The sequence below is a fragment of the Erinaceus europaeus genome, chromosome 4 (assembly GCF_950295315.1).
Source record: "Erinaceus europaeus chromosome 4, mEriEur2.1, whole genome shotgun sequence".
In the NCBI taxonomy this organism is placed as follows: Eukaryota; Metazoa; Chordata; class Mammalia; order Eulipotyphla; family Erinaceidae; genus Erinaceus; species Erinaceus europaeus.
This window is the reverse complement of record NC_080165.1, coordinates 40,892,406-40,909,690: the sequence shown is the minus strand read 5'-3', so window position 1 is coordinate 40,909,690 and position 17,285 is coordinate 40,892,406. Positions and strand designations below refer to the sequence as shown.

The following is a 17,285-nucleotide window of genomic DNA, read 5'->3' as shown; positions in this document are numbered from 1 at the left end:
CTTCTTCTTTTCCTTCTTCTTTGCCTCCTTCTCCTCCTACTCTGCCTCCTCCTCCTCTTCTTCTTTTTTTATAGATAAAGAAGGCAGAAAAGCAGAGAAAGAGATCACAGAACACAAACTTTGTTCAATGCAAGTGGGGGCTGAGATGAACTTGGACCTGGCTTACACACATAGCATACTATCCATGTGAGCTCTTCTGCCAGCCCACAATAATGTCTTTTTAACAGTTATTACTTCCCCAAAACTGATAGTACATGCTCTTGGTTATAAGTACCTTCTTTAAACTGATGTTTCAAAATACTCTCTAGAGATCTTCTTTTCTCTAAGCAATATAAAATAAAAACAATGTAGCTTTTATCTTTTAAACTGAGTCAATTGAGTTGGGTGGTAGCACAGCAGGTTAAAAAAAAAGTGCACGTGGCGTGAAGCACAAGGACTGGTCTAAGGATCCTGGTTCGAGCCCCCGGTTCCCCACCTGCAGGGGAGTTGCTTCACAGGCAGTGAAGCAGGTCTGCAGGTGTCTATCTTTCTCTCCCCCTCTCTGTCTTCCCCTCCTCTCTCCATTTCTCTCTGTCCTATCCAACAATGACGACAACAATAATAACTACAACAATAAAACAACAATGGCAACAAAAGGGAAAATAAATTTTTAAAAGTTGTAGAAAAGTAAACTGACACAATTTTAGAATAAGCATAAAATGCAATGTCATGTTAGTTATGGGAAAACCTTTATATTGGGAGAAATTATTTTTATACTACCTGAACATTATTTTGCAATTTGTAACATCACAAGCATTAAATATTGCTCATTTATAGTATTGGCAATACAACTTCTAAATAAATTTATCCTGTGATCTATCATGTATAAAATTAATTTGCTACTTTTTTTATTTATAAAAAAGGAAACATTAACAAAACCATAGATTAAAAGGGGGACAACTCCACACAATTCCCACCACCAGAACTCCATATCTCAGTATCCCATCCCCTCCCCTGATAGCTTTCCTATTCTTTAATTCTCTGGGAGTATGGACCCAAGGTCATTGTGGGATGAAGAAGGTAGAAGGTCTGGCTTCTGGAATTGCTTCTCCACCAAACATGGGCGTTGACTGGTCGATCCATACTCCCAGCCTGCCTCTCTCTTTCCCTAGTAGGGTGGGGCTCTGGGGAAGCTGAGCTCCAGGACACATTGGTGAGGTCATCTGTTCAGGGAAGTCTGGTTGGCATCATGGTAGCATCTGGAACCTGGTGGCTGAAAAGAGAGTTAACATACAAAGCCAAACAAATTGTTGAACAATCATGGACCTAAAGGCTGGAGTAGTGCAGATGAAGAGTTGGGGAGTCCTCCATTTTGTTTATAGCTAGTGAACATATTTTAGTTATATTCCAAAGAGCCTGTGGCTATACTAGATTGTTTTTCCCCTGAGCCTGAAATCTGATATGCAGGTGGATCCACGTTATTGTTTGGAGAGATGATGTCATGGCTGGAAAAGGAACAGAAAGCTGGATCAGGGAAGAGAGTGCTACATTTTATTTTTTATCTCAGACTCAACTTTATGAGCTTTGTTATATACTGCTCTGATATATTAAGCTGACCAAATGAATTACAGTAGAGCTATATAAGAAAATATGAAATGAGCCCTAAAAACAATTTTGTAAATTTTCTTTTTTTAAATTTTTTATTATCTTTATTTATTTATTGGATAGACACAGCCAGAAATTGAGAGGGAAGAAAGTGATAGAAATGTAGACAGACAGAGAGACATCTGTAGCACTACTCCACCACTCACAAAGCTTTCCCCTTGCAGGTGGGAACCTGGGGTTCAAACTTGGGTTCTTAAACACTGTAATATGTACACTCAACCAGGTGCACCACCACCGGACCCAGATTTTCTGTATTATTTAAAAGATATCTGTGTTGCTCCAGTATTTGGAGCACCAGTGGTCAAATGGGCACCTCAGGCATTCCGTTTGTATACTCCACCAGTTAAGCTATTTCCTCAGCCACAGAACCAGCACTTTATTTTATTTTATTATAGGTTCATATGTTTAGTAACATGAGAGTGGAGAGAGAGAAAACATCACACCATTACCATCACTCTGGGGCATGTTATACCGGACATGGAACTTTGGACTTCTGCTTCCAAATTCAACACTCTAGTCATTGTACCATCTCCTGCACCCTGGAATTAGCATTTATTTATTTATTTATTTTAAATATTTTTTTATTTTCCATTTTGTTGCCCTTGTTTTTATTATTGTAGTTATTATTGTTGTCATCATTGTTGTTGGATAGGACAGAGAGAAATGGAGAGAGGAGGGGAAGACAGAGAGGGGGAGAGAAAAATAGACACCTGCAGACCTGCTTCACTACCTGTGAAGCGACTCCCCTGCAGGTTGGGAGCTAGGGGCCGGAACCGGGATCCTTAGCCATGTGCACCTAACCCGCTACGCTACCGCCCAACTCCGGAATTAACATTTTAAATGTGTACATTATATTAAAAATATCTGTTAAGACTGGGGAGTAAAAGAGTCCCCCCGTGCTCCCATGAACATTGAAATGATATCGAAGATTGTAGTTTAATTCAACAATGTAAGTGTGCCATATACTGCACAAGCCTATCTTGCTGTGTGCTTTTCACATAGCAAATAACTTCAGTATTTAATATGTTGTTTTATCGCGACTTTACTGCCTTAGTAGTACTAATATTGAAAGGTATCTTCTTGCTTCATATTTTCACATGCTTTCTTTGTCTGTTATATTTTCTACTTGGTTAAGTTTTCTTTTTTCTACTATGTGAGTATATGGCAAGTTACAGCTTCATGAGAACTAAAAGCCAATAGGAAGATAATTGAAAAAATTTAGTACCATTCATGAAATTGTTAAAGGACCTGAAAGTGCCTTTTTGCAAGAGTACTGAAAAAATCCGAGCTCTCATTATTTTGTAGATTTTTTTTTTTTTTTACTTTGAAACCTAATCTTGGTTTAGTGTTCAGTAGTTGTCTTTTGTGTAGTTAGGACAGGATTTGGAGGTTGGGAGATTTGCATGATGAATTCAGTGCCTGTTCCTTTGAAATGTTGAAGCTGTGGAGGATATAAATAGGAGGTTTAGATTAAGGATGTCTGACTGGCAGAGGATCAGAATTTGGGTAGATTTGGAGATACTCATCTAGAGGTTTAAATGGTTCTCTGAGTTCCCAATAACCCACCAAAGAGCAGTCTTGTTCCAGTATCCATTCCCTGCCTCATCACATGATGCTGAAAGTATAATCTTCCTTGTGACCTCTTTATAAATTTCCTTCTCATACTTGCATGAGATTAGACATTAAATTCCATCTTGAACCAACCAAAGCTTCCAAATGAAAAAAAAAATTTCATGAGTTTATCTATAAATATAGCAAAAATTCTTGAGAGCAAAGGTTTGTTTTGGATCAGTATCAATTTGCCAAGTAGCTATATGTGTGTGTCTGGGGAATGATTATGGCTTCTTGAACTTGGTTCATTTCTTTCCCATTAGTGAAGAGGAAAAAAAAAAAAAGAAGTCTTAGACCTCTCTCTTTTTTTTTTGCTTTCTTTCTTTTTTTCTATTATCCTGAAGAATTTTCTGAAGTTTTAGCCCCATGCTATTTTGCTTGGATACTGTGGGAAATTATGTCATACTGATTTCCTCTCCTAGTTCTCTCCACGCTTCTCTCCTGTTTAAGCAGACACTGTGCCATTAATTAATTGCCTTTGGGCTAGTTTGAAGTGTAAAGGAGGGGCAGGAGAGTTTTAACTATTCTTAGACAAGCCCAGAGTGATATAATCAATTAATTCAAGAAATTACTTGCCTTAAAAAAAAAACTGATAACTAAAACAAGAATGAGAAAAACATGTCTGTAGGCAGGCTAATCTAATCACACACAAAAGGCAGGCTGTTTTCTTATTTGCTGGATCACTTCCACTTTATTTTCACAGGGAACAATATATTAAGTACAGTATGTAGAAATATTTGTTGAATCCTACTGTCTGATTTTGGCAAGTCTCAAGGGGAAAAAAAAAATGTCTTGGACTGTTTGAGCTTTCCTGGGAGGATATTGGACTTTTCCCAGAGAGGCTGGCTTCACATTGTGGGAAATATTGGCTTACTAGATAACACTGTTAGAATTTATATTTCAGAGGGCACTTAATTTTCTTTAGTTCATTTGAGCAGCCACAGCTGATCTTATATCTTGAAGGATCTGAAGAATGCCAGAGTATATGCTAGTCTTGACATATACTGATGTTATCATTTCCTTTTGAAGGGCACACTGGTTTTTAACCCCCTCATCCTGTATATGGCTCACTACCAGCACTGAATATCCAGTATCAGAAAGAAAAATGTAGGTAGTAACAAGTGAGAGTGGCTGAAAGACCACTGTAGTATGAAATGTTGATAATTGACTAAAATGTTTTTTTTTTCTATTCTGAAATGTTGGAACATCAACATTTTGGAAAAAATCCTAAAACATTTTTATAAGGTCCCATTATCCGATCATCTTGATTAAATGGTTGGTATTTGCAGTGAACATAAAGATAAAATATTTAGAAAGTAGTTCTATGCTAAAATTACAACTCTGAGGGTTATAAATGAAGTAAATGTTATTATTTTATTTTTCAACATGTATGTGACATAAAAATATTTTACAGCTTATATATGGCCTGATCTTTTTTTTAAACCTTTAAATTTTTTAAATATTTATTTATTTTCCCTTTTGTAGCCCTTGTTTTTTATTGTTGTTGTAATTATTATTGTTGTTGTTATTGACGTCGTCATTGTTAGGACAGAGAGAAATGGAGGTGGGGGGGAGGCAGAGAGGGGAAGAGAAAGATAGACACCTGCAGACCTACTTGGGGGCTCTAACCAGGGTCCTTTCACAGGTCCTTGGGCTTCCTGCCACGTGCGCTTAACCCGCTGTGCTACCTCCGGACTCCCATGGTCTGATCTTCTAAACTTATTCTATTGGTTGCTTAAATGTAAAGGTTGCATACCCAGTTTTGATACTTTTTAGCTGATAAATTTGAGAAACTATTTTTTCATCTATAGAATTGAAGATAAGAACATCAATCCCAGAAGACTTTTAACTTAATTTTTGAATAATTTTAGACTGGGGTTGGCTGGTGACACACCTGGTTGAGTGCACATGTTATATATAGAGTGCAAGGACCCAGGTTTGGGTCCCCGGCTTCTCCTGCAGGGGGAAAGCTTTGCGAGTGTTGAAGCAGGACTACAGGTGTTTCTCTCCCTCTCCCTTCCATCTCAATTTCTGGCTGTCTCTATACATTAAATAAAGACAATTAAACAAGTTAAACATAAAAAAGAATAGTATTAGATTAACAAAAAAAATGTTGCAAAGGTAGGGTAAGTATATTCATCCATTCTCTACCTTGTTTCCCTTACTGTTACTAACCTGCCTTGCTGTGATGTGTCTGTCAAACCAAGAAACCAACACTGCCACAAAATTAAATTTAGCAGCTTATTTGACTCTCACTAAGTTTATGCTAGTATCCTTTGATAAGTAATTTCTTCTTAACTACCTCGTTATAATTAGATAACGTGTAGTTGCACTCTCTTCGTCTTTGATAGTTTTATAGTCTTGTTTTTGATGACCTTCACCATCTGAGGAATAATTCTCTTCATATGAGATGTGCCTAATGCTTTTATTGTTATTATTCTGGGTTATGTCTTTTTGAAATGTATGTCACGGAGGTGAATTACCATGATCAAACATGGTATCAAGGGGTCTACATTGTCAGTGTGGCTTGGTTTTATCAATTCTGTTGAGATTGACTTGGTCCCTTAGCTAAGGACCTGTATGTAACACGACTTCCTTAAGGCAAAGCAAATCTTTTTCTTCTTTTCTGTGCTATACTGTCTTTTTAAAAAATTTTTAAAAATTTATTTATTTACTAGATAGAGACAGAAATTGAGAGGGAAAGGGGAGATAGAGAGGAAGAGAGACAGAGCGACACCAGATTCCCTGCTTCCCCACACACATAGTTTTTTCCCCTGCAGGTTGGAGATGAAGGCTCAAACCCAGGTCCTTGCACATTGTAACATTAACAATCAATCAGGTGCACCACCACCCTGTCCCTGCTACATTGTTTGAAAGGAAGTCACCGGATATTGCTCATAGGATTATTTTGAGATTATAATTTTTCAGCACAGAATATGGTACCTAGAAAATATACATTAAATAACAGATTTGTTTGTTTACTTGACAAAGTAAACTTGTGCTATTCCATCACTCCAACATTTTTATTCTTTTTTTTTTTCAGAGATAGATACCACAAATCTACCATTCATGGAGCTTCCATTGATGCCATGATGTTTCTATGTGGTGTTAGACTATAACCCAGGGCCTTATGTATGGTAAGTTTTACTTTACATCATGGAGTAACTTTCTGCCCTATATCAATTGAGATTGTAGTTACTGCTTTTACACTAGTCGCCTTCAATACTTGAAGACCAGTACTCTTTATAATTTCCTTCTCAGAGCTACCTTACTTAGTCATTCTCTGATTTTGAGTTTTTCCACAAAATAAAAATAAAGTATGAGGGTGCTCACAAAGCTTTCAAAGGAGATGACCCCATATTGAAAAGTACTCTATGGAGACATATGAATTCACTTAAGCTCTACCACTGAAAGGCCATGTGAACCTGGAATTGCCAACATCTTGCCCTATTTCATACATGGCAGATGGGGTCAGACATCAAGAATGAGCATGGAAATATGATGGATAGAAAATCTGGCTAGTCTGGGCATGAGGAGGAGAAGGAAAGTAATTTAGGGACTGATTGTAATGAAGTAATTTTTCTCAATCAGGTTTAACAGATTTCAGATATAATTCAGACTTCTCAGGAGAAAATTTCTTCGGCACGTTTCTGTAAAATGGGGTCTTACTACTTCAAAGTGCATGTGATTTTTGCTGGAGAAGTTCTCTGAGCCTGAATTATGGAGCTGAAACTATATAACCATATCTGTTGGAATAAATAAGAACAGCTGGGCTCTTATACAAATATTGTTTGGCATGAGTTTTTTTTTTTAAGTCTTCCCATGTATCTAGTAAACAGTAAGAAGTATTTGAACATTATTAAAAGCCTCCTACATCTCTTTCCAATAAATATCCTTCACTCTTCCCCATTTAAAAGTTCAGGGGGTAGGGCAGGGTTAATATAGCAAAGAAGGAATTCTAGGAAAGAATTTCTCAGCTAGAGAAAATAAGATTCCTCTTCTATGTATTCTTTCCCATTTGACCTCCAACTTCTCTCTTAGATAACACAGTTTTTGGAATGTTTCTTGGAAAAGCAAAATTTTTTGTAGACATTCTTTTGTTGTTCCGTATGCTTTAAGTAAAAAGAAACTTCCTTCAACCTTTTTTTGCAGAGCCTGGACCTTCCTTGCTCATGCATGATTTCACTGCTCCCTGGCTGACCTTTTCATTCTTTTTTATTTCGGATATGCATACACCACACACACACACACACACACACACACACACACACATGTACACACGCACACACGCACACACGTACACGCACACATTGGGTGGTGACATTGCAGTAACTATGCTTCCCCTATGCTTTAGCACCCCTTGTGGTAGTAAGGTTGAGCCCAAGTGATGTTTCTGACAAGGCATACACTCTACCAAGTGAGCTCTTTCAGTCCTGATGCTTACATATTTTCTTATTCTTTTCTAAATGATTTTTTCTTTTGTTTGATAGGACAGAGAGATAAATTAAAAAGGGATAAGATGAGATTGTGCATGTTCAGGGTGGTATGGCAGACTTTCAGTGGGGAAGCAATTACAGAAGCCAGACCTTCCACCTTCTGCATCTTACAATAACCTTGGGTCCATATCCCAGAGGGCTAAAGAATAGGAAAGCTATCAGAGGAGGGGATGGGACATGGAGTTCTGGTGGTGGGAATTGTGTGGAATTGTACCCCTCTAATCCTATGGTTTTTGTCAGTGTTCCTTTTTTTTAATATTTATTTTATTTATTTATTCCCTTTTGTTGCCCTTGTTGTTTTATTTTTGTAGTTATTATTGTTGTTGTCGTTGTTGGATAGGACAGAGAGAAATGGAGAGAGGAGGGGAAGACAGAGAGGAGGAGAGAAAGATAGACACCTGCAGACCTGATTCACCACCTGTGAAGCGACTCCCCTGCAGGTGGGGAGCCGGGGTTCGAACTGGGGTCCTTATGCCGGTCCTTATGCTTTGCGCCACCTGCCCTTAACCCGCTGCGCTACAGCTCGACTCCCCAGTGTTTCCTTTTTATAAATAAAACTTAAAAACAATTAAGAAGGGAGGGGAGACAGAGAAACACAAAGAAAGAGAGACACCTGAAACACTGTTCCACCACCTGTGAAGTTTCCTCTCTGCCAGTATGGACTGGGGCATTGAACTCAGGTCCTTGTGTATAGTAACGAGTGTGCTCAAACTGGGTGCACCACTGCCCGGCCCCAAGAGACTTAATTAATTTTTAAGCTGGGTACCCTGAACCTGCATAATTATGGGAGAAAATGTGCATTTGCTTTAAGGGTAAGCGAGTATTAAGATACACTTTTGGCCCTCTTTAAATAACTAATGAGGAACTTTTTACATATGTCTTTAGAAATTTCATCCTAATAAGCTTACTCAAATCTGATCACTCTCTTCTTCTCATGTAGAGAAATGGGGAAATAATTGAAGAGTATAGCTGGCCATCATTCATTTACTCTGTACTATTTGTTTTTTAACAGGGCAATGGAATTTCTTAATATGTCATCTTAAAACCTTGAGGTCCAAAGAGAAAGAACTATCGTAAGTACATTGGTTACTCTTTCTTACTATTTTTTAAAAATTATTTATAAAAAGGAAACACTGACAAAAACCATAGGATAAGAGGGGTACAATTCCACACAGTTCCCACAGAAGGTTGGAGGTCTAACTTCTGTAATTGCTTCCCCACCGAACATGGGTGTGGGCAGGTCGGTCCAAACTCCCAGTCTGTCTCTCTCTTTTCGTAGTGGGGCAGGGTTCTGGGGAAGCAGGGCTCCTGGACACAGACTTTGAGTTTCCTGTTTTAGAAGCTAGAAATATAAATAAGATGAGACCTAGGTATCTCAGGAATCGAGTGATAGTGGGCTTTGGGAGATACTTTGTTCTTTTGAGTCTTCATACAACTTTTGTGGTATTTTAGGCTTTATACAAATGCTCATACTGCTTCACTTTGGAACACTTCAGGTACTTCCTTGCCCCTAAAGTTTAGGCCCAACCATATAACTGCTTTTAGCCAAAGGAGTATGGCCAGAAATCCCATGTATTATTTCCCACATGAAACATTGAGCCCCTTGGGGTTTGCTTCCTTTCCTAATGTTGAAAAGGAGGCCGCACAGTCTCTCTGAGGGGCCCTAATAGAAATATCTCCCAACCTAGGTTGAAAGTGTGGTGTGAGAAATACTGGTTTGGTTAAGAAATACCAGAATTGAGGAATAGTATATTGTTCTAGCACTGCCAATTTGTCCTGACTAATGCATTATATCTTCAGTGTTACAAGAAGAAAGGCTTAGATGTTTAACCTGTGCGGTGGATGTTGAGAATTGTAATTGTAATGGTTGCAGGCCTGGGAAACATCTTAAAAGATATATATGGTTGCACAACAGCTGGATACCATTTCTTAGAGCTGTGACCTTACATTTCAGGATAGTTGTTAAATTTCTTTAGGGAGATTTCATCCTGTCTGACATGGTATGTATATTTGTTAACAACTATCTCTACATAATAAAGTATAATTCTAAAGAAAAATAAAAATGTACACACACACACACACACATTACCCTGCCAGCATTCATGAGAGAGTTTCATGCCACACTACTGGTTGTGTGCCAGGAAGAATTTCTTGAGGGTGGACATAATGCTTAATTTATATTTAGGGAATTTCCACCCCTAAATCATAGAGCTTGTAAAATTCAAAAAGAAAGGAGGAGGGAGGTGGGGTGGAGAGAAGGAAATAAAAAGGTCTCAAGGATGTGGTTGACAATATTTCTTTAAACATAAAGCCACCTGAAGACTTTGGTTGAATAATAAAGTTATTCCCATATGGTTTCCGTTCTTTCAATGTTAGGACCTCAGAAATGGAGTCTACTTTTAGCCTTGGCTTCTGCTTGCCTCTTTGTTAGACTGAGAATACTTCCTGTCTGCTTGATGGTAGGAAATGTAAGCCAAGCTTACTTCTCCTAGGGACCATTTCAGGCTGTACTTTCTACTTGGGCAATTTGGCTCATTTGGCAGGGAGGACCTCCACCTCCAGGGCACTCTGGCTTGTGGGTAGACAAGGACTGTTAGTGTGACCACTGGGTGACTTCACGCTTAATTAGTGAGGAAACTCCTTACAGGCACTTTTCTCAACCCATTTTTGTTCTTCTCTCCCTTATTCTTCTTTTTACCATAAACTCTTCCCCCTAAGGGAAAATCCAGTATTAATTTGGGTTTTGTTGTATTCCTTTGAAAGAAGTTTTTGTAACCTTCAGAATTGTTAGTAGGGTAAAGTTTCAGTAAATCCTAACTCTTGACTGTAGCATATTTTTCAGTTGTGTGGATATTCATTGCAAAAATTTCCTCTGTCTTACTCTGCATAATGTTGTTTCCTTTCTTGGTGAATATATTTTGGAAGTGGATAAATGTGTTTTTGAGAAACAAGAAGGCTTGTAGTATGTTGGTAATTCGAGTAATTCTAAAATATGTGAAAGGATATATGCCTGTCCTTTTTCTGCCTGATTTTCTTTCTTCACAATATCAATGTAAATAATTCTCCATTTCAAATGTTAGTTTTCTTTTGAAAGAAGCATAGAGAAGTAAACACAAATATTCACAGAAATGTGAAAATATATGTATTTGTACTTAAATGTGGAGCTGAAGTAATTTTTTAATATCAAATTATTAGTAACCTAATATTGACCCACAAAATTATAGCAAGGGTAATTCCACGAAAATTCTGTATCCCATTTCTCTCCATTAGAAGCTACAATAGTTCTCCTAAGTTTGCAGAGATGGGTTGACTATTATTTATTTTTTATTATAAATATATTAATATATACTCTTTAAAATTTATTTATTTATAAAATAGAAACACTGACAAGACCATAGGATAAAAGTGGTACAGTCCTCACCACCAGAGCTTCATATCCCATCCCCTCCCCTGATAGCTTTCCTATTCTTTATCCCTCTGGGAGTATGGATCCAGGGTCATTATGGAGTGCAGAAGTTGAAGGTTTGGTTTCTGTTATTGGTTCCCCTCTGAACATGGGCATTGGCAGGTCGATCCATACTCCCAGCCTGTCTCTCTCTTTCCCTAGTGGGGCAGGGCTATGAGGAAGCAGAGCTCCAGGACACATTGGTGGGGTTGTCTGTCCAGAGAAGTTCGGTTGGCATCATGGTAGCATCTGGAACCTGGTGGCTGAAAAAGGGTTAACATATACAGCCATACCAATTGCTGATTAATCATGAACTTAAAGGCTGGAATATTGCAGATGAAGATTTGGGGTCTCCATTTTGGAAATAGCTAGTAGGTCTATTTTAGGTATATTCCAAAGGGCCAATGACTTTATTAGTTTTTGCCTGAGCCTGACATTTGATATGCAGGGGACCTAGTTATTATCTTGGAAGATGATGTTATGGCTGGAAAAAGGGCAAGAAAGCTGGGTTAGAGAAGAGAGTAGCTCCCAAATATGGGGAAAGTATTAACTGTAAACCCCATCTATTTGATCTGGGGCCCATATTCAGCACAGGCACCTGTGTAACTTTTACATCCCTGTAGGTCCAAACTTGCATTCTGTGGTCATCAGTAGTAACATTCCGAGTTGCACCAGTTTCAGGACCCATCTTCTTCAGGTGGTAGATAGAGTATGTTATTCAACCCCTCTTTGGAGGATGGAACATTCTCTACAATTGTTAATCCATATTGAAGGAAAGGTCCTGTGGGGGCCCCTAAAGGGGTCCATTATGTTGTTTCTGATGGAGATGACCAGTAATAATGGAGAGAGGGATTTATTAAAGGTCTAGGCTCATTGTGTTTGTGTGGGAATCCCAGGACTCTCTGACTAGGGCCCCAGTTGATGGGGTGGCCTGATAGTGATTAAAGAGTCATAGTTAAAGTATGCCAGTCTCTTGTCCTTATTCAGATTTTGTAGTTCTTACTTTGAAAAGGTTAGCTTTGGAGTGACTGATAGAAGTGTAATAGGAAGTAGGTGAGGAGGGTATATAGGTCTAAGTAGACACTATTTCATTAGGTACTTTAAGGTGTCTTTTTAGGTCTTTCTACTTGCTTGCTTCATTTATTAACCCACTGCAAATTATTGTGCACTTTTGCTTTCAGGTATATATTTTGCCTTAATTTATGGATTCATGTGTATATCTGCCTTATCTCTTGGGAACTAGTCTGTATCTAGATTTTGAGGCTTTATTAGGAAAGGACCACCTGAAATGGAATTAAGAAGTCCTATGAGAAGGAAAGGTCTCACCCGAGTAATGATGCTGAAGGGTTGACATTACACACCTGACATCTCTGGACACATTCCGCAGTGAAACATGCTGACCTGGTACTCATTGCATTGAATGGTTGGTATCAGAAGATGCATTATCAGTTGATATGAATTGAGAGAAGCATGCCAGAAAGTGAGCCCCACCCTAGAGGTTCCAGGACTGGGGAAAATTTGAGTTTTATAGAGGAAGTGAGAGGTTCTGCAGCCTTAGGGTTTAAGAAGGCAATAGATTGTTAATGCTATAGTCAAATTTTTGGCAACTGGGTTGACTTTGAAAATCCCATTGTTAGGATTTGCTGTATCATACATGTCCTCACCAAATTTCTCCTTTGATGTCATACATTTATGTCAAATATATATATACACACACACACATAACACCACTGGTTGCTTCTGCTTTCCTGGTCTAAGCTTTTAGGAGAGTCAATGCCAGGCTAGCTTCATGGGCAGGAGACAGACGACCATGGACTCATGGCTGAGTGAGACACAGTTCAATCTTTATTGGTGAGTGGGGATGCAGTTCAACAATCTAATCTCTAATCACAGTTCTGTCCTGTATATCTCCTGAGGTGGAAGTGTCAGGTCAGAAGAGGATGTACATTGGATAGGGGGTGGGGAGAAGGAAAAAGTGTGAACCAGTGGGGATTAAACCAGTGCTGGCAAAACAATGATTATGTAAATAGACTACAGCAGCAAGCAATGCAACAGAAGGGGTCTTAGAAGCAGAATTTAGAAGTAGACCAACATTTCCCCCTTTCTTTTTAACTAATGGCCATAGTATTAGAAGTCTGGGGTAAGTAGAAATCTATATTGTACAGGCATTTTCAAAAGAACTGGCATAAGAAATGGAGGAACAAGTAAGAGAGCAACAAGAACCAGTGTGATGCCAAGGGGAGGCCTGAAGGGGTGGGAAGGGAAGGGAAGGGAAGGGAAGGGAAGGGAAGGGATGGGAAGGGATGGGAAGGGATGGGATGGGAAGGGATGGGAAGGGAAGGGATAGGAAGGGATGGGATGGGATGGGATGGGATGGGATGGGATGGGATGGCTAAAAGGGCATATGCCTATCAGGTGAAAGGGCAATTCACCTGCCTAAAAGGGCAATGCCTATCAGGTAAAAGGGCATTTCTTGCCTCTGGGGGCATTTCATGCCTCAAAGGGCGTTTCCTGCCTCTTTGGGCATGACCTAGTAAGGAGGGGGGGGTTTCCTGCCTCTGGGGACAGGGCCTGCTGGCGAGGGGGCATGGCCCAAGGCTCTGGCTGCAAAGTCCATGGACTGCTGCGGTCAGTCTTTGAGAAACCCAGCAGTGTAAAGGGAAACTACTGTAAAGTGTCCAAGAGGTGTAACAGTAAGTCCAATAGAAGTGTCAGTCCAAAGCAGATGACCACAGAAGAAATGCCAGGGGATGAAATGCTGCACAGTCTATCTCGATGGGTAGGTCAGCCACCGGAATTCTGCTTTTCTGTAGAGAGTGAGCTTTGGAGTCTGTGAATCTGTTTCTTCAGGTCGTGTCAGGTCACATCATTGGTTTTGGGGGGTTCATTGTAGTCATGCCATCTTGTGGGCGATGTCAGAGGACAGGGGTCCAAATGGATTTCTGGGGATTTCATTTGAGCAGATGTTTTTTCATGTGAAGACTTGACAGCTGCAATTCACTTACTTGTGAAGCAAAACTTGTAGCAGATTAGAAGTTTACTATAATTGATAACTCCATTATAATTGGCTTAAGTACCTTTATAATTTTGGAAATCCTTTCTAGTATTATTTCAAGGTTGTTTAAACAGTATAAGCTCAATAGAAGAACCATGGTTAGAAGCCTCAGGCATGAGAATCATTAGCATAATCATTGCACTATCTACCCCGCTCATAACTCATACATTTTTCAGGATTAAACGTTTCAGATTTATACCAAGACGTAAAAAAAAAAAATCAAAAGAGGAAAAAACAATTTTTTTGATTGTTTCTAGATGTCTCTAGAAATCATGGCTGTGTCCAGCATTTTTTTAAAAGTCAATGTTATACAAAAATTCAGTCATTCAAATCACTCTATTACGAAACGCAACTGAAAGCAGACAACAAACTTAAGATATTCAAAGAAAACAACGAGGGGGGAATCGTTAGGCAGTTTTTGCTTCTTTCACCTTGAACCAGATTATCCAGATCTCACCATGTAGCATCATGAGTCCCCTGGAGGGTGTCCTAGTCCAAAAAGCTCCTCGAAATTCCATTTAGGGTGCTTTTGACGGTTCCTGCTGGATTGCAGGCATCCATCCCCAAAAATGTCTTCCCATAGAAGAAAGAATTGAATCAGGAGGTTAGAACTAACCACATGTTTCCATTCTTGGGGACTGCCAGGGTACTGGAGAATGTTCTTCAAGTTAGAGTAGTAGTTAGAGTAGTCCTTCTCCATGGGAAACATGGGAGAGGAAGTCCAGAAAGTCCCAGGGGAAATCTCCGTGCATCTCCCAAGCTCTACGATCACAGTCATAAGGAACCAAAGTTCCCAGTCAGGGAACCAAAGTGTGGCCCAGAGCAAAATGTTCCAGAGACAGAGAAACTGTCTCATGAAGAAAGAGTAGAGAGAGGCTTTGGAAAACCTCTTCATAAGTAGAAAGGCAGGCCATGATGGATGGGGTAGCCAAGCAGCTTTACTTATCTGGCCTTCTTAGGTCTGCTGCTTGTGTGTGGAGCTGAGGTTCATGCCCACGTTGGTACACCATATGCCTGTCCCAGTTCAGGGCACCAGATGCCAGGCTAGCTTCACAGGTGGGAGAGAGACAACCAGGGATTCATGGCTAAGCTGGGAACGCAGTTCAATCTTTATTGACGAGCGGGGATGCAGTTCAGCAATCTAATCTCTAATCACAATTCTGTCCTATGTATCTCCTGAGGTGGAAGTGTCAGGTCAGAAGAGGATGTACATAAGATAGGGAGTGGGGAGAAGGAAAAAGCATGAACCAGTGGGAATTAAACCAGTGCTGGCAAAACAATGATTATGTAAATAGACCACAGTGGCAAGCAATGCAACAGAATTCTGCTTAGAAGCAGAATTTAGAAGCATACCAACAAGTCAACATTTCAATGACTCAGCCTATGGTATGTACATTAAAAAGTTTGAGACATTCAATCAATTTCCCCCCTCTCATATTTAATTAAATAGTGATTTATATGACTACAAGGTAATAGAAGTGTATATAAACACCATTCTCACCACCAAAAGACTGTGTCCCATCCAATCCTACCCCCTCCTCCCAGTGAAGCTGAACATTCACCCTCACCCTCCACCCAGAGATGTTAACTTTGGTGCCCTACTCCAAACTCAGTCAAATCATGCTTTGACTTTACTTTTCTGTTCCTCTCTCTCAACTTCTGTTTATGAGTGGGTTCATCCCATACTCGTTTTTGTCTTTCTGACTTAGCTCACTTAACATAATTCCTTCTAGCTTCATCCAAGATGGGTCAGAGAAGGTAGGTTCATTGTTCTTAATAGGTGCAAAGTATTCCATTGTGTATATATATCACAGCTTTCTCAGCCATTCATCTGTTGAATGACTTCACCTGGATTGATTCCAGGTTTTGGCTAGTATGAATTATGCTGCTATGAACATAGGTGTACACATATCTTTTTGGTTTGGTGTTATGGAGTCCTTGGGGTATATCCCTAGAAGAGGAATTACTGGGTCATATGGAAGGTCCATGTCTAGCCTTGTGAGAGTTCTCCAGACTGCTCTCAACAGAGGCTGGCCAATTTGCATTCGCACCAGCAGTGCAGAAGGGTTCCTTTGTCCGCACAGCCTCTCCAACATTTGTTGCTGCTGTCCTTTTTGATGTATGCCATTCTCACAGCGCTGAGGTGGTATCTTGATGTTTTTATTTGCATTTCTCTGACAATCAGTGACCTGGAACAATTTTTCATGTGTGTATTAGCCTTTTGGATCTCTTCTGTAGTGAATATTCTGTTCATATCCTCTGCCCATTTTTGGATGGGGTCATTTGCTTTTTTGTTGCTAATTTTGCTGAGAGCTCTTTGTTTATTTTGGTGATTAGTCTCTTGTCTGATGTATGGCATGTGAAGATCTTCTCCCATTCTGTGAGGGGTTTCTCTATTTGAGTGATGGTTTCTTTGGCTGTGCAGAAGCTTTTAATTTGATGTAGTCCCATTGATTTGTTTTTGTTTCAGTCTTCCTTGCTATTGGGTTTGTATCATCAAAAATATCCTTGAAGTTTAGGTGGTAAAGTGTTCCACCAATCTTTTCCTCTAAGTATTTGATAGTTTCTGGTCTAACATTCAGGTTCTTGATCCATTTGGAGTTGACTTTTGTTTCTGGTGAGATAAAGTGGTACAGTTTCATTCTTCTGTATGTCTCAACCCAGTTTCCCAGTAGCATTTATTGAAGAGAGCCTCCTTCCTCTATTTAATACTTTGGGCCACTTTATCAAAAATTAGATGTCCATAGGTATAGGGACTTAGTTCTGGACTTCCAATTCTGTTTCACTGGTCTGTGTACCTATTTTTGTTACAGTACCAGGCTGTTTTGATGATAATGGCCTTGTAATATAGTTTGAGATCTGGGAGTGTGATGCCTCCATATAGTCCATATAGACTCTGTGCCTGCAATACAAATCCACTGCTTCTGGAGGACATTTTTCCCCTTGTTTATTGTTGTTGTTGGATAGGACAGAGAGATACCAAGAGAGGGAAAGACAGAGAGGGGGAGAGAAAGATAAACACCTGTAGACCTGC

The 17,285-nt window shown here is 39.5% G+C and overlaps 1 long non-coding RNA gene across 6 annotated transcripts in view; it reads left to right on the top strand.

Annotated features, from left to right (window-relative positions):
• LOC132538052 (uncharacterized) overlaps nucleotides 1-17,285 on the top strand; it is a 259,911-nt gene that overhangs the window by 161,854 nt on the left and 80,772 nt on the right. For 4 of the 6 annotated variants that reach the window (XR_009549459.1, XR_009549456.1, XR_009549455.1 and 1 more), the window contains one exon: nucleotides 6,299-6,392. The exons of 1 other annotated variant lie outside the window; for it this stretch is intronic. This is a non-coding gene — a long non-coding RNA (uncharacterized LOC132538052). Of the gene's footprint in view, nucleotides 1-6,298; nucleotides 6,393-8,763; nucleotides 8,826-17,285 lie in introns of those variants that run through there. One more of the 6 variants, XR_009549457.1, reaches the window with a different exon arrangement.